Here is a 19,182-nt window from a genome sequence, read left to right on the forward strand (position 1 = left end):
CCGCCGACAATTTTAAATAATCGATTTTTATTATCATATTAATTTTCATATATATATATATATATATATATATATATATATATAATATGTTAATATATAAATAATTTTAATATAATTTATTTCATGTTGATTGAATCCACTAATAAAAAAAAGTGTGATTATTTTTAGCGAACGGTCCAAAGATGGGATTATTCCAAACAATTTTTCCTATACATTTGGGGCTATGTTTAATGAGAAGTCAAGCTTTTCTATTCTATTCTTTCTAATATCTCATAAGTATATCAAGGTATTGAGTTTTGCCTATAAGGAAACATGTTGTCGAATGTCAAATGCGCTCTATTATATGGCTTTATGGCGAATATCTTGTTTTCCAAATCAACCGTACGTTGAGCATATAGAAAGGGTGTCATATTTGACTGCTTGATTCCAATTTGCTTGATCAATTGATATGCACATATTATATTTTTTCCTTTGATTTACATTTATGTCTCTCCTATTAATGATTAACTAGTGTGTGACACGGGTGTTACACCGGGTTGCCACTTTAATTAAACATTGTATTATATGTTTTTAATATTTTTGGTGTATTTTTTACCTTTTTTATTAGGCATTGTGATTTGCAATTATATATTTACTTTCATATTTATAACATGATTGCTAATTTAATTTGTTTATATGGTTAAATTTCCCTTTTATCATTGCGTAAGTGAAAGGGTCTATCATCTACGTACATGGTACATAAACTTTGTTAGGAACGTGTCTTTTAATAGATTTCATACTCGTTTGTTTGAATAGGATGTTTATTACTTTGTAATATGTAATTATCCATATTAACATTGCTTTATGAAATAACTCATTTATATTATAAACCCGGTCTACAATAAATTATTGTACACCCAAAATTACAACTAATTTACATTTTAGACCCGTCTACAATAAATTAATGTAGATCCAAAATTTGACATTCTTAAATAATATAATCACATTCTGAATAATCTAACCACTTTTTTTATGATATAATCATCTTGTTGTGAGTCATTTACATAATCAATTTCTTGATGATATAATCACTTTCGTAATGATAAATCACTTTTCGTATAATATAATCACATTCCGTATGATATATTACATGGTTGGGTGCAAAATAAGCCCAAGATCTATTCTAAACTTTACTATGATTTTAACTAATGGATTGGAACAATAAAATAAAAAAATAAAAAAAAATAAAAAAAAAAGAATTTCAATTAATTCAAAACTAATTTTTTTTTTCAAGATTAAGTTTTTCAACTTGAACACCATATAAGAATTTGTGGATCTCAAATAATTACTTTTTTAAAAGTTATTTTTTATTAAATAAAAAAAAAATTGGTTTATTAATGTGTTAAGAGTCAAGACTAATGATGTCAATGTTTTTTAATTAACTAATACAAAACTTTTAATATATTATTGTTAATGTGAATCAAGGTATCTACAAAATTGTCAAACATATGTCATCATGATTGTATCTATATGGAAGTTATATGGGCATTTTTGTTTTTATGAGATTGAATCCATTCATCAATAATGTCAATCATATTTTCACGATTAAAATCTATGTATCATCAAAATTCTTATCATTTTCATGCTCTCTTTCATAAAGAAAATAAATTTGTGGAAAATAATTTATCATCAAAATTCTTATAATTTTCATGCTCTCTTTCATAAAGAAAATAAATTTGTGGAAAATAATTTATCATTAAATCTCTTTAAAACCATACTGATTTCATCCCTCGCAAAAAATTAGGTTTCATTTTAAAACATTTTCCTAATATAATAAAACAAGCCAGGGAGAAAGTGAAATCAACGATTTGGCAAATGATGTACTGACAGGCAATGTAAATGATAGTAAGGGGCAGCAGCGTCACATCTTCTCTTTCTTTTTTTCTGCCTATTTTACCTGATTTTTTTTAAATGCTAAGTTTTATGTGAAAGTGGGAAAAAAAATAAACATTAGTAGAAAATACAAGTACTCTAAATGAAATTATCTGACGACAGTGTTAAATAATCGATTTTTATTATCATATAATTTTCATGTATATATAGTTGATACCTAAATAATTTTAATATAATTTGTTTCATATTGATTGAACCCACTAATAAAAATAAAAAATAAATAAATAAATTTAGATTTGTCAATAGGGGTTGGGATAAATAATAGTTACTATACGTTTTTGACATATTGAATATGGTATAATACACGAGTTGCAAGTCCAGTTAAACAATATTTAATGGTGTTTATTGAAAAAGACAGTATTCATATCACAACATTATAACACTTATATAACCTAAAAGTTGTGGGTTTGGGGTATCATGGCTTGAAAATACCACGAGAAGTGTTATTCTAGTAGAATTTAAGAATTGTTTGAACATGTTGTCTTTGGCTATTCTGGAATATGCTCGATTTAAAGCATTATACGTGGAGAAATGTCCAAACCTAAAAGTTATTCTTGAGTGTTCAACTTTAGAACAATTGAAATTAGTATGAGATTCAATATAACAAAAAAAAAAAATTTGCCTCATTATCTCCCAAATTATGAGAAGTTAGAATAGACAACAACAAATATCTTCTTAGCCTGCCCCTACAGTGTGTTGTGAAGCTGGTGTTAGAGAAGAACGAGGAAGTAGGGAGTTTGGAAAAGTTTCTGAGATCGGTGTGGACTTGTCTTCCCTGCAATTGGGTACTAATTGAGTTGAGCACGCAGCTCGCAAGCAACTCGAACTTGACTCGGTCAAAACTCGACTTGAGTTAGCTCGACTCGAAATATTAACGAGCATGAGTTGAGATAGGTCTAACTCGACTCGATAATATATTTTATTAATATAGAATTTACAAACAAAGTTACTATGGTAAAACAAATTTGATGCTTATAAATATTACTTTATATTATCAAAAAAGAGAAAGAGTAAATAAAAATCATTAATAATAAATATATATAAAAAAAAAACACAATACAAAGTTAACAAAAAAAAAGGCATATAATTATAGAAGGGTCAAACTTAAACGAGCACATCTTGAGCTACTCAACTCGACTTGACTCGAAACTGTAACGAGCACGAGTCGAATAGGTTATACTGTCTCGAAACTTTAGCGAGCACAAGTTGAGCACATGTAAAAAGGTTTCGAGTTAAGTCAAGCACCCCTCAGCTCATGATCGACCCGCTCGATAAGCACCCTTACCTACAATCCTTATCAATTCATCAATTCTCCAATCTGAAGAGTGTGGTTTGTGGATTAAAGCATCTCTACGTCTTGGAGGAATTAAGAATTAGTCATGGACTTATATTGAGTTTATCTGAAGTAGGTGGAGATTATTCCTTTTGTCAATCCCTTCGTTAATTGGAATTGGTTGATTATTCTCCCTCAGTTGGTGGAACTAGTATTAGGGGCTGTGAAGGACTAGTATGTATGTCGAATTGGATGTCCAATCTCACCTCTCTAAGGATACTTCAACTCGAGTATTGCTCAGAAATCCTCAAGGAAAGATGCCAACAAACTTGTGAAGATTGGTCCCTCATTCAACACATCCCTCGCATTGTATTCAGATGTTTATAACCCTCTGGCTTCATTGTATCAGGTAAACTATTTCCTCTAATTGTGCAGCTCTCTGGCCTTCATTATTATGCCTTATTTTAGCTTCTCACTATCTAGTCCTTCTGATTTATCTGTATGGTTGTAGGCTTCCCATATAATATAAATCCCAACATATTAGATATCTCCCCAAATGTTTAAAAACTTTGAACCGTGCTGAAATGTATGAAAGTAATATTTGGTAATTCATGGTGAAAAAAAACTAGAAATAGAGTTCAGTTGCAGTAACCGTTGAACTATAAGCAGCTGGTTGTGTTGGTTGTAAGGAAGACAATTATTCTTCTCCCTGCAATTAATAAATATAATCCTAGGGGTATCCAATGCTTGTTCCTCTGTAGTCTACTATTTAATTTTGATATTTGTATTGTTGAGAAATATGCCTTGAATCGGTAACGGAGCATGTAACACCCCCAAATCTCCCTTTACGGAAATTCTAGTATAATACGTATAATTATACCGTAGAGATAGACTTGGGCGTATTACCGCCCCGTGATTAGACTGATTACGCAAGGCTACTCAAAATACTTAATTCAACAACAAAACTTGCAGCGGAAACTCAACTTTATTTTATTAATACTTATAAAAATAGTAATATTGTTATGAGTGCTAAAAAATAAAGACAAGACCAACATTCCTAAACAAGGTGAAGCAAATCCCTGGACTCCCATATGCTCATTCATGACTCTACCTTAAAATAGTCAACACTGCTTACCATCACGGTAAACAGGGTGAACCAAAACAAATAAGAAGTACGAATTAACAAATTATGCTAAGTACGATAAGTGCAAGATAGTGTAAACTTTCAATTTATTTGCAAACATGCTTTTAAAACCAATTCCAATAATTAATTCAATAAATTCAAAACTCATTATTCCAAAACCGATTTCAATGATTCACATTCAAAATAATAGTTAATCAAAACCAATTCCTTTATTAAAAACCAATTCTTTTTAATCCAATTCCTCACCCAAGTGTGCACACCCCCCAAGCTAGTCTCCTTATATTACAAGGCTATTCTTGAGGAAATACCCGGTCATACAAAGTCCAAGGCCTTATCAATAAACCAAATCCGCATAGTGGCCTGGGATTACTGACATGCTTATAAAGCAGTAATAATAATAATTCAATGGTTCAATAAATCCTTTTAATATCCAATAGTTCCAATATAATTCAAAATCCTTTTTAATTAATTCCACATGCCTTCAAATCAAACCTGGTCTTGCAAATAAATGCTTGAGAATAAAATCTCACATTAATAACTTTTCAAAATCAACAACTCTTCCTTGAAAAACCTTTATTTAATTCAACAAACCTTTTAAATTCAATTCTTTTATTTAAACACGATAAGTAATCCAAACCATTCAAAACATGATTTAAAAATCAATCATTCAAAATACTTTTATATATTAAAATCAATACCTTCAAACATAATTTATTTCAAAATCATAATTCAAATCAATTTAATTCAATCACCAATCAAATCATGTACTATGTAAAACGTGTTATTCAAACCACTCACTTTCAAAGATATCTAGCCACCTAAACGTATCTTGATCCTTGCTAGAAAAACCACACAAAAAGAACCTCGCTCAAGAACCTTGATCGAACATGTTGAATAATTCAGAGAATGTAGACTAATTTCATGATTATTTAATTATATACTTAGGATAAGGTGTTGTATTTAATTAAATAAGAAATTAAAGTAGAAAACCTTGGTTTAAAGGGAGAAAGTGCAGCACGGTAAAGAGAATAAAGCAAACAACCTCTCTATGGCCCGGTCTTCTGCCCGGTCAGGGTGGTGCTCGCCCGACCGGGCGCGAGAGGTGAAAAAAATTGACATCCATAACCGCCCTCTCGGGAGGTGGCCGGCCCGATTGGCCGCGGGATGTTCAGTTTTGAAGCTGGCGGATTTCATCAGTTATTTGCTCGGTTTGGCAGTTTTCTCTTCGTGGCTTTTGGTGAACATTGGTTGCTATTATATATGTTTATAAAAACATATGATGAAAGGGATTCAAGGATAAGTAACAATTTATTTAGAAACTTGTTTGAGAATTTTGTCAGTTACTTTGTGACTATTGGGTGGAAAATTATTACTACTATATATATGTCTTTAAGACATGATGAAAAGAACTTGAAGAAAATATGCACGTTATTTTCTTTGAAATATTTTGCAAACTCTATATTTATCATCATCACAAATCACATACACTTATTTACATTGTATTGTAATTGATAACTTGTTATTTGATATGATTTTAGAGTGATTTCGAACCTTGTTTACTTGGTATGTTGGCATTTTGGTTCACTTTTACTCTATTTTTGTTCAACTTTTGTGTATCCCTTGCTTCACGGGTTGTTAGTGTTTTTGTTGAGTTTTTAGGTACAAAGAAGACCACTTGAGGCATATGGACGATAAACCAAGGTTAGAAGCCGAGACAATGGAGCAAAACCGAAGGAAAGTGAAGATAAAGGTCCTAGAGAGTCTGCACGGACGTGCAAAGTATGTCACGTCCGAGCAGGAGTGTCCCAGCACGACCAGAAGCTACTGCCTACTGCTTTCAAGACCTGCACGTCCGTGCAGAGTTCAGCACGTCCGTGAAGGATATTCAGCACGTCCGTGTAGTTTGCCCAGCCTAAATCAGTTTAAGACTGATTGTACAGAACAAGGCCTGCACGTCCGTGCCACATTTGGCACGTCCGTGCAGGATCCCCAGGCCAAGGCAGTAGGTTCTGCCTCTCTTTTTTCGGAGGTGCACGCCCGTGCCTACCTCGGCACGTTCGTGCAGGTATGGCTGCACGTCCGTGCTGACCTATAGCCGTGCCCGACTCTTGTTTTCTCTGTCTTTTTATTTGTGGGTCTTTATAAATAACCCCTTGAGCTCATTTGTACGGCATCAAAGTTTTTAGTTCTTCCTCTTAGTTTGTAACTATAGAAACACAAATATTCTCAAATCATTAGTTAGATTATAATTATTAGCTTGGAAATTTCATTCTCAATCATTGTAGAAGACAAGTTCCACCATTGTTATTCAAGTTCAAGCCTCTAGTAATATTTTTCTCACTCTTCTCTTCCATTTTAATTACTTTGATTGTTAATTTCTTGCTTAATTCTTGTGTGCTTATATTGTTATTTAGCTTAATCTTTAGTTAATTCTTGTTCATGAGTTACTTGAAACCCTTAATTGCCTTAATCTCCATGGATTGTGAGTAGTCTAATTTTCTAGGGTTTGGGTAAAACCCTCAATGTAGTCACTAATTACTTGTTGCATGTGTTAATTTGGTAATTGTTGGGTGTTAATTAGTTGAGCTTAAGTGGTTTAATTGCTTAGTTCTTGTATATGGCCATTGCTAGAACTATTATCTAAGCTTTCTCAACGAAGGATCGAGAGATGAACTTGAGTTAGCTCCCTTATGCTTAATTGACTTGAAATGCCATGAGAATAGGAATTTCCAATTAAGGGAATGTTTTTGTCATCGTGATTATGCTTTAACACTTGTTTTATGCTTTGTAACCACGAGAGTAGGTTGTATTCATGATTCAAGTAATCCCTCTAGCTTGAGAGAGTAGTTGGGTGCTTTAGATGACTTCCCCTATTTTATCCCCTTAATTTATCATTGTTTGCTACATGCTATTTGTGACGAAATTGAGTGGTATATCCCGAGCCCTAGAACTCTCTAATTATTGTTAATCACCCCTTAGTATTAGTTGTTTTGAATTAGTACATGCTACATAAAACCAAACCAATTTCGACTTCATTTAGCTTGTTTAAATGGTAGTATCTCAGTGGTTGATTCAACGCCTCTCTTGGGTTTGATCCTTTCTTACCCTTGCTATTAGCTAGTGAGACCAAGATAGGACTTTATCTTTGGTAGGCTCGACGACGGCCTATCAGTAATCATCCTACTTGTGATTGCAATTGTTCTTCGTTGTATCTCCTGAGTAAATTTCCGTGATACCCGGTTGTAGTATAGGGTCGGAATTATACTTTTGGGAAAGTGATCCCGTTCACGCCTCGAAGATTTTACCGGTTTATTTTGTTTTCTTTCTTTGTGACCCTTGTAAACGTAAAATCCCCAACAGAACACACCTTACAAATAAATATAACCTTAATCAATATAAGGTTAACAAATAATTAAAAACCCCCAACTATATGTACATGGACCTTTTAAATTAATTTCTCATAAACATCATTAAAAATCTGATTTTATATAATTAAAACTATTGATAATAATTATTTACAAATCCCCCATGATAATAATAATAATAATAATAATAATAATAATAATAATAATAATAATAATAATAATAATAATAATAATAATAATAATAATAATAATAATAATAATAATAATAATAATTGAATAAGAGAAGAGAATAAGAAAAGATAAGAAACCAAGGAAAAGAGAAGAATTGGATTTGCGTTGGAAACAATAGGCAGAACTTGCAGAGGCTATAACTCCTTTTATATAACTTCGAATTGGGTGATTCTTGAGTTTAAACTCAAGGATTTTTTGAGAGGAACAATCTTATGTGAACACATCAATACCCAAAAAACTGACTAGAATGGCCCGAAAATTGGCTTCAAAGATAAACGGGATGATTTGTGTAAAATTGAGGAGAAGAAAAGAAGAGAATTTGTGTGAAGAATGTGAGAGGTATGGAGGGGTACTTATAGGATAGCTCATGAAAGAATTATGGCAAGAGAATTTGGGAAGAAATATGGCAAGTAGAGTTTATGGGATTGCTTGGAGAAGTGAGTAAAAGAATTAAGGAAAGTTTGGATATTAAGGTGATTGTGTATATTTGAATATGGAAAGTATGTATGTCATGAAAAATAATAATGAAATTAGAATTACTTGGGGGATAATTAAGAAGAATGAATGGCAAGAAAATATGATGATTAGATATTAAAAAGATGGAGAATTAGAATTAAGGAAAAGAAGAGATTTTGGGAGATGATTAAAAATATAATTTTACCAATAAAATTCCCCCAAAACAATTCAATAGGGCCGAAAATATTGAGCTTACCATATATAGCTCAAATTTTCGGACTCCTATAAATATATTTAGGAAGATTTTGCTCGGTTTTTAAGGAATAAAATAATTGTGTAAATAATATAGAATAATTAATTAACTAAATATCAATTATTCACCAACAAATATAACTAAGAAAAATCATATATCCTACACATAGGAAATCCAAAATTCCTAGCTAATTGATGAGAATTTTCGAACATATTAATTAACTAATAAAATATAGTTTTTGCCTTAAATAAAATATCCGAAATATATAAATAATCCGGTTTTTAAATAGGATAAATGGATAATAAATCTTATCCAAAATAATGATTAGTTTTCAAAATGCTTTTGGTGCCAAAATTCAAATATTATTTTGGCTCCAAATAATAAATTTACTAAAATACCCTTTATATAAAATACTTCTTAATTAATTAATTAGAAAATACGTATAAAAATACGGGGTATTACAGAGCAGGTACATGATCATGTAGTCCATTGTACACGATCGTGTAGTCAGTGTTATTATGTACTCTTCAATATACACGTTCATGTGGTTCATGGTACATGGTCTTGTAGTTCCACTACTACAAGACTTGTCACACAGCCGTGTGGGTCAAGGTACACGGTCGTGTGTAGGGGTGTTAAAAAAAAAACCCGACCTGTTGTCCCACTGACCCGACTTGATTTAACCGGGTATTTTTTTTTTAATTTAACGGGACGGGTACCCGACCCGGGAAATTCAGCAGTCCTCGGGACGGGTCATGGGCCGCTTTGTAAAGGAGGCGGGTACCCGATTACCCGGTTAGAGTTTTTTTAGCAGCTCTTTTAAAGAGCTAGGGTAAGATGTTTTTCAATTTTCACTTCTATTCTCTCTCCTGCTACAGCCGCCATCTCCTCTTCTCCATGCTCTTCAATTCTCAGTTTCTCAGTTCTTACAACTTTACAATCTTTCCTCCATCTTATTTCTAGATTGAAGAGTTATTATCTTATAACTCTCTAATTTCTCCTTTTATCTCCCAAATATACTCCATTTTTTTAAAGTGATTGAGGCCCATGTCCATCAAGGCATCAACATAAATCTCCAGTAACAACATTGTTATCAGAATCGACATGTGGTGCTTCCGAGTGCGGCGTGTGGTGGACGTGCTTTCGAGTTCAACGGTGTTTTTAGATCTTTGGTTTATTAAATTAGCTTTTTTTTTAATTTAATATGTGTATAATTATAATTGTGGATTTGTGGGTTTGTAGTTCAATGTGTAAAGCAACTTTGGGATTTTTGGTTCCTAAATTTTACGTAGTAGAATTTATTTGATTTTTTTTTGGGGGGTGAATATTGTTGTTAATTACTTGATTGAATGTGTTATGAATTTTTGATTTTACAAGTAGTAGTCAAACTCAATTTTTGTTTGATGATTGAGTAATAGATATAATAATTAGAATTTTATAGCAATTTTTTTTTTTTTTATTACTTTAATTGTTTTACAGCTTAATCTTCATCTTCAAAGATGGAGTAATTTGTTCTGATTTCGCTTAATCAAGAATTTAAGAAAGCAGGTACCCTATGACCCGACCCGAGAAATTCGGGTACCCGACACCCGGGTACCCGAGTTTCTCGGGTTGGGACATGGGTCGGCTGTGAAACTACCCGATAATTCGGGTACCCGCATTTTCGGGTACCCGCATTTGAACACCCCTAGTCGTGTGGTTATTAATTGGGCTTTGGCCCAAATTAGTTTCTGTTTTGGAGAGTTCTGTATATACCCCTTAGGGTTATTTCCTAGTCGTGACAATCATAAGTTGGGTGATTATTTAAAAATTTGAGAGTCTTTTATGTATTTCTCATATGTGAGATCTAAGAGAGATAAACAATCAATCTCTTTCTGTGATTGGTCTCAAATTTATTCTGAATCTGTAATCTGTATTCCCCAAGATCAATAAAATTATTACTCTCGCCTGCATGTGGACATAGCCAACATACTGTTGGTGAACCACGTAAATTTGTGTGTTATTTATTTTTTTCATTCATTAATTTGTTCTTTCTCACATCCGTTATAATAAGTGGTATCAAGAGCCAAGGTTCGATTTGAGTGGGAGAGATGTCTGGGATGAATGTGACAATTGATAAATTCACGGGGAGGAATAGTTTTATTTTGTGGCAGATCAAGATGCGGGCTTTGTTGAAGCAATAAGGGCTATGGGTGCCGTTGAAGAAGAAGTCATCGGATCTGGTAACCGCTGAGATGGAAGTATTGGAGGAGAAGGCACACTCAACAATCATGTTGTGTCTGGCAGACGATGTTATCATCGAGGTCGCGGAGGAGGAAACTGCATCGGGTCTGTGGTTGAAACTAGAGAGTCTATACATGATGTAGTCTTTAACCAACAAATTGTTATTGAAGCAATGTCTATTCGGACTGCGAATGTTTGAAGGTACATCCCTTAGAGAACACTTAGATCAATTGAATACAATTTTGTTAGAATTGCGTAACATTGATGTTAAGTTGAGGATGAGGATGCTGCCTTAATTATGTTAGTGTCTTTGCCAGTGTCATGAGAATTTTGTGCAGTCTAGCTTGCATTATTGGTAAAGAGACTATGTCTCTAGAGGAGTTTAGATTTGCTCTCCATACTAGAGAGTTGCACCATAAGGCGTCTGGTACGGTATAGGTGATCAGGCTACTGGATTAGTAGCCACTGAAAGTAGTGGACAGGGGAATTTGAAGAGAAAATATAAGAAATCGTAGTCTAGGGGTCCTAAACCTAGTGATATCTGTAATTACTGTAAGGAGAAGGGGCGTTGGAAATTTGTATATCCCAAGAAGATGAGACAACAGGAAAATTATGAGTCTACAGATATTGCAGATGGAGACACCCGTTCAGAAGAGGATTATGTCTTGATTGCTGATGAATGTGCATATCAGTCTGATGTATGGGTTCTAGATTCAGGGGCGTCTTATCATATGTGTTCACGTATGGAGTGGTATACGAACTACAAACAGGTTGATGGAGGTGAAACTATGGCCAACAACGAAGTCTGCAAAACAGTTGGTATATGATCCATCAGAATTCGGACACATGATGATAAATTCTATATGTTGAACAATGTTAGGCATGTTCCACAGGTCACGAGTGTTTCGGGTGTTTTTTTTGGATTTCCTCGAATACTTGTCACGCTCTTCTGGCAACGAGATTGAAACACCTACAAAACAACGAATATTCCGTTGTCGGAATATTCGCCTCCGACGTTCAAGTCAGTGATGGAAAAGGCTAGAGAGAGAAAGTAGAGAGAAGTTGGAGCTATTAATGCTCTTTTTCTTGTAATGTCTTAATCCACCCCTCTCATCATAAATGATTGGGGTATTTATAGGGGTGGAGCTTGTGTCCTTTTTAGGGTATGTACCCTAAAATTGCGTGACGTGATTGGCTGCGCAATCGGAGAACGCCACGTGTTGTTTTGGGGGAGCCGCTGTAATACCCCGTATTTTTATGTATTTTATAAAGTATTTAAGTATTAATAAAATGTATTGTCAAGGGCTCAAGTATTTTAATTAAATATTTTAAAAGGTTAAAGTATTTTAAATATAAAGTTTTATAAAAGTAAAATATGTTTTGGGTCAAACGTTTATTAATTATTAGGCAATGTAAATTATTCCTACATACTCTTATTGGAATAACCCATTCCAAAACCCATAACTTAAGCCCTATCCCATAACTCAAGCCCACATTTTTATAAGCCCAAAATAAACCCTACACTCTCTACTCTATAAATACCCCATAAATCCCCAAAAATTTCCCACACAAAAAGGTTAGTTTTATTTTCTCTCTCCTTTGTTTTATAAATTTGTGTAATTATAATTATTGATTTATGGGTTTTGATTTTATTGTTTGAAATTAATTTAATTAGTATCAAAAACTTTATAATTTTCAGATTTTGTAAATTTTTATAACCTAGGGTTTTTAATTATTGAAAATCATGATTTTAGGATTTTTATGAATAATTGATTTAGGGCTTTTATAGTAATGATGTTTTGAAATTTTGGTGATTATAACTACTTATTAGTTTAACTTAATTCCAGATTATTTTGAACACGTAAATTCATGTTTTAATTATTAGATTTCCGTTCGTTAATATTAATCTCGTTTTAATCCCGATCATGTTCAGAACTCCTCCGATTTTGATAAAAAAAAAAGTAGTGTTTTTCGTGTGGAAACAACGTTTTAAGAAAGATTCACTACCTTTGGTAGCGAGCACCCCTCTCGTGGCCAAATTCAGCCTCTAAATATGATTTTCGGACAGTTTTTGATTTTTAACGAAGTTTTTTTTATGCTTTAAATTTTATCCTTGAGTTTAAAAGGGGTAAGAGATAATTTAATGTTTCTATGGATAATTTAAGTATAAAGATGTATTTTGATGAAGTTTTAAAGGATTTTTGATTAGTTTAAAATGTTGGAATTCTATTTAAAGTAGTATAATTGTGATTTTTAATAAAAGGGTGTGATTATCCATTAAAAAGGAGTTTAATTAGGGATTTTTAAATAATTTTCAGATTATTATAAATTATTTAAAGTGAGTTTAAGTTGCTGAAAATTATGTATACAAGGGTAATTAATATAGTATTATTGTCTCTTTATGTAGGAGACTTGGTTCGAGAATTGTTGTAGAGTACTCGGTTATTTTAAGAGCTTATTTGAGGTACGTTCGCATACTTAGCATATTTTGATGATGTAGAATCATGCTAGGATTGATTTCAATCAATTACAAGTAGTGTCATGCTAAGGTTTATGTATGGAATTGTGAATTAATGGTGTTGGTGATTGAATGGTGAAGCATGAATTATTTGTGATGTTTTATGGATTGGAAAATTATATTTTTGGGCATGTTGTGTTTGAACCACACTTTTATTTATGGCATGTTAGAATGCATGATGAATTAAACTACATGTTTAATTATGTTTGGAATATTGAAAAGGAATTTTATTATGGTTCAAATAATTTTTATTGATGCTTTAAGAATGAGGAATAAGCTATATAAGTGTCTATGTACACAAGGAATAAATTGTATGTTGGTGCCTTTGTGCACTTAAGGTGTTTTTAACACCGAGGGATAGGATTTTTGGCACATTTGCGTTTAAGATGTCTTTGACACTGAGGTAGAATTAAAAAGGATTCAACATTAAATAATATGTGGTCACTAAGTGTTCAAGAATTAATTTGGTATGTTTGGCTGATTGAATAATTATTGTTGATTGTTTTCTGATGCTTTGAGAGTCATCACCAAGTCCAATAAAAGGTAAATAACGTAAAGTGAAAGAGATTACGCACTAAAACTCTTGGAACGTATATACCTTGGGTATGAACAATGGGGGGAGTTATGGGGTTTTATATTTAAGCATAACTTCTAATGGAGTACAGGACGCTGTACATTCCTTTTTATTTATTATTATGCGCAGGAATTCAGCCACCTTTGAGTGGTTTTGTCGCTGGCACGGTTAGCTCCCGTGTTAGTTAACCTCAATTTATTTGGGGGAGGTTAGTAGGAGGAAACCCGCTCGATGCGTAATCAACGCTAAATGAATTATTTAGTGTCTAGTCATTGTGTTTTGTTGATTGATGTGTGTGCTTGTAAACAGGTGCAATGAGGTAAGTGTGTTGATAGGTGAAAGCATGTTAGTGTGGTTAATTTATGCTTATGTACTCAGTTTTGCTGATTGTGTGTGTTTATGTGTTTGGCCATGTCTTTACCTTGGCCCTATGATGACCCATTTTTAATGGAGAGTAGTGGAAACAAGTAGAGATAAAATATTCAGGTATTGAAGCATAATCATGATGGGGCATGAGAGAAGAGTGAATCTTACTAGTTTTCATTAGGTTACGAGGTGTTTTATGCTTCATTTATTTATGACATATTTTATGTGGACTAACACAAAGGTTTGGTTTTGGAAGGTTTTGAATAAGGGCCTTTAATGCTTCCAAGTTGTAGTTTGATTTTATTTGACTTTGTTTGTTTGGTTTTAAACTTTATTTTCGTTTGGTTGACTTTTGAGTTGACTTGTTTAAACTGTTTTAATTTTGAGTCTTCCGCTGTGTATCTTTGATAATTGCCTTAGCCGTTTTCACGGTGGCGGTAATTGTCTTAGTTATTCATAAATCGTATTTTAAAGAGTAGAATGGATATTTAAAGGAAAGGAATTTCTAGGGTGTTACAGCCTCTTTGCGGCTTTCAATGATATCTCTCGGGATTTGGGCCCTGATGTAATTAAGCCTCTTTTGCGTGCTGATTTCAGGGGTTATATATGCCCTAAACACGTGGCATCTTCCTGTAGTGACACGTGTCACCCTCTCGTTGGGCCATGTGTCGCTATAGGATTGGCCTGAGCTTTTGAGTGCTTTTAAGCTGGATGCGTGGCATCTTCCAATAGCGACACGTGTCACCCTCTAAACTGGGCCACGTGTCGCTACGGGTCTGGTCCACGCGTACGGGTATTTTTACCCTTAATATTTTCCCCTCAGAGGGGGTGGCTCGTACGCTTACAGGCCGCCTCCTCTAACCTTAACTAGCCTTGGTGTGTACGAGTACATTAGGATTTTGACAGACGGCTTTTGTTCGCCTAAAAATTTCAAGCGAACGCCGATCTTTGCGGAGGGAGCGGACAACAGTAGGTCGTCTCGTTTTTGGGGAAATCGGTCGTCTATCCATTGCGGAGGGAGCTTTAGCTCCGTCTTCTTATCCGTTTATTTTTTGACGTGCCGTTATTAGGTCATCTTCTTTTCCACCTATTCTAACGGTGTTGTCCTTCGCCCCTTCAAATTTTAGGTTAAATTTTCAAATTATTACCGTTCAACTTTTTAGGCGGGAAAGATGAATTTACCACCTTACCCCCATAAATTTTGCTTATAAATATAATGGGTTTGACCTCATTTTGGCACTTTACATTCTTGAGAATTCTAGAGAGAAGTCAGAGTATTTCTAGAGAGAGAAAGTGATTTCCCCTGAATCTTCAAGAGCTTCGCTGCGCAATTTGAGTTTCCAGGAGACTTTTTTGAGTTTACCAGTCAATCTTCCAAGATCTTCAAGAACTTCAACACGTACAAAGGTAGGCCGCCCATTTTCTTCTTCTTGTATTATTAATTTTTAATTTTTTTTTTTAAAAAAAAGGCTCAACACTCGGCTTCGTCCGTTTCTCCTCATGAGGCCGGTCGTTCGCCTGGGACTGAGGAGTCTAGAGTGGACGGAGACGAGTTGTCTCCTTCATGGAGTGGGTCCATTTCTAGTGCGTACCAACTCACTTCCATCTATTCTTCTCTGTCCCTGCAGTCGAACATGGCGAGAACAATGCAAACGCATGTTCGTCACGCGGCCAGAATTCGGACGGCAGTCTGGTAACTCCCAAGGTCCCCTATGACCCAAATAATACTGACATTGAGACCGGGTCCACTACCTAGACGACCACCTCCACAGGCACCCATCATTCGGCCGTGGAAGTTACTTCTTCCTTCGAGGAGCGCCAAAGAACTCAGGGCGCTTCTCCCGTGGTGAGAACGTCCGGGCGAACTCCGGGATTAATGTTCCCCTAATATGCCAACTCGGTCCTGGATGAGGTCGAGTTGCTACTTTGTGAAGGACCTCCTTCCTCTTCCCGGGCGGACGCTGATCCGTCCGTCCCAACCCCTTCTGAACTCTATCTCCGATATGGCAGGTCGGACAGGCCAAGGACTGGGATCTTGATTAATGAACCGTCCGACCTGCCTCCTCGCAGTGCCCCTCCTACAGGGAGTTAGGCGCCCACTGCCAAAGACAAGGGCAAAAGCCCCTTAATTCTTGAAGACATTCCCTCATCTAGGGGCGATCGTAGTTCTAGGGGCCGCAGCTCAGCAGAGGCAGCCGATCTGGATAGAGTGCTGTTGTGGGGAATATTTTCAAGCCTTTAAATCCCACTAGCTTGAACCCCACTGCGATCATACACTAAAGTACGGTGGCGTCCAAAAGGGAAGAAGATAGAGCAAAAGAGTCGCCAACAAGTTTTTAAGGAACTTGTAAACCATCACGAGGTGAAGGTTACACCCCTTAACGATCCAAGATATCGTCAACTCCATAAGGTCATGAACCAAATAAGGGTTCGGGGATGAAGGTACAAATCCAACCTAAAAGAGATTGAACCTGCCCTAATAATAGGCCTCTACTTTATTCTGCTCGTATTCATGTGCGCTTTCTGATTAACATGCAATCAATAGGATTAACCCTAAACCTGTTTAATCTATGTTGGTTGAATTTAATGCACATACAAATCTATTATTGGCGATCACTTGAATTATAATCACAATTATCCCTAACAAGATCAATAATTATCTTATTAAGCGTGATTGCAAATACTAATTCCCTTTAACCTGCAATAAAAGGTGATCAAGTAATAATATGCATATCAAGCAACATAATAAATAATCATCATCAATCATAATCATAAATATTAGAAAGAACATAGGAAGCATCATATTTTTAATCATGCTTAATATTAAAAACACCCTATACATGATACTAGGAATATCATAACAACAATATAAACATGATGTCTACATCATAAAATCAATTAATCAATAAAGTAGTTACTTGGATGCCTCGTACCTCTTTCTAATTACAAAATACACACGTTAGTAACTTCAAGAAAAATAATAAACAAAACAATTAAATTAAATAATTGAAATAGGGATTTGGGACCAAACCCTCAGAAATTAAAACCTTTCACGTCTAGGGCGAAGGCAACTTCGAATATGGCTAGGTGTATCAAGATCTTGTGAATGCGGAATTTTGTATTAAAGAATAAAGTTTTGAAAAAGAATGAACGAAAGATTAATGATTCATAAACTAATTTGTTGACGATTGAAGATTGTAGATGAATGAACGGAATTTATTAAAACTTAAGAATAAAAGAAGTGGTGAATGATAGATAATAATCCGTCCATCAAAACGGAGTTTTTGATACGATATTTATAGAGAAAAACATCCAAAAAAGATAATTTATCAAAACAGAGTCTGAAGATCGCAAAAACAACTTGGCGCCAGCCCTGGCTCATTGGCGCCAGGACTAGTAGCTAGCGCCAGGCGCCAATGGCTGGCGTCTGGCGCCAATCCTGGTTCCAGGCGCCAAGGTCTGGGGTTGGACGCCAAACCGGCTTTTAACACGTTTTCGAAAATCTGATAATTTTACCGTACTGGAAAATAAAATAATATAATTTCAGTCGAAAATGTTATTTGATCTAATTAAAACTCTAAAGAATCCTAATTGAATTAAGGATGATAAGAACCTTCTAGAATGTTCTAGAAGACCAAAACCATTCCTAATTACATTAGGAATGATAAATCATATTAGGCCCTCCCCTAGATCATTGGTCCGTACTTAAAACTCAAACCAGGCCCAGTTTAGTAAATTGGCCATAAATTCCTCAATATTCATCGGAATTGGGCTTATAATATATCGTTGGAAAGGTCTTTGCAAGCCCCATCCAACTACACCACTATTGGACCCATATCATGGACCAACCAAACTGTATTGGCTGTTTTCTTAAAATAAATTTTTCAAAAACAAAGAGAAGAGAAAAGAAAAGAAAAGAAAACTTTCCGCAACACTAGACCTTTCCACACTTTCGTTTCATTCGATTTTGATTTGACGTGAAAGGCACTCATCACTGGGTTTGGTTTTGGGGAGACACAAATGGGTGTCTACAGCTGTCTTCTGAGTTAGGGAATGCTCCTCAACAAGAGGAAGAGGAAGAAGTCGAGAAAGCGGCCGAGGGCGAGGGCGAGGCGGCGGCCGAGGAGGATGTCGCCAACATTGACAACTTTAAAGATCAGGCCGAGTCATCTTAGCTAAGAAATCAGCAAAGGCTTGTCCCTTGATTGCTTTTCTTGGCTCAAACGTAATGTCAAAGCCTCTCATTTCCAAGGCCCACTTGAGCATACGACCACTGGCCTCTAAAGTTGTAAATGGCTTCTTCAGAGGTTAGTCTATGTAGACCACAATTGAATGAGCCAAAAAGTACGGTCGCAGCTTCTTTGATGCCAAATACAATGCTAAGCCAAATTTTTCAATAGGGGGGTACCTTAGCTCGGCGTTGTAAAGTACATGGCTGATAAAATAGACTGGGATCTGGTGGCCGTCCCTTTCAGCAAGCAGGACGACACTTAGAGAGTGTTCAGAGATGGCGAGATAAATGAATAACTTCTCATTCTTGAGTGGACTGACGAGCCGAGGCAACGTATGCAGATGGCTTTTTAGCTGTACGAGTGCTTCCTCGGCCTCCTCTGTCCATTCAAACATGGCTTTCTTCTTGATAGTTTGAAAGAAATAACGGCACTTGTCCCCTGATTTTGACATAAAATCTACCAAGTGCTGCTAAACAGCCGGTCAGCCTTTGCACTTCCTTGATCGTCCTTGGTGACTTCATGTCCAGGACAGCTTGAATCTTTTCAGGGTTGGCCTCAATTCCACGTTGATCAATCAAAAATCCGAGAAATTTACCGGACTCAACACCAAAGACA

The sequence above is a fragment of the Chenopodium quinoa genome, unplaced genomic scaffold, assembly GCF_001683475.1.
Source record: "Chenopodium quinoa cultivar QQ74 unplaced genomic scaffold, ASM168347v1, whole genome shotgun sequence".
Classification (NCBI taxonomy): domain Eukaryota; kingdom Viridiplantae; phylum Streptophyta; class Magnoliopsida; order Caryophyllales; family Amaranthaceae; genus Chenopodium; species Chenopodium quinoa.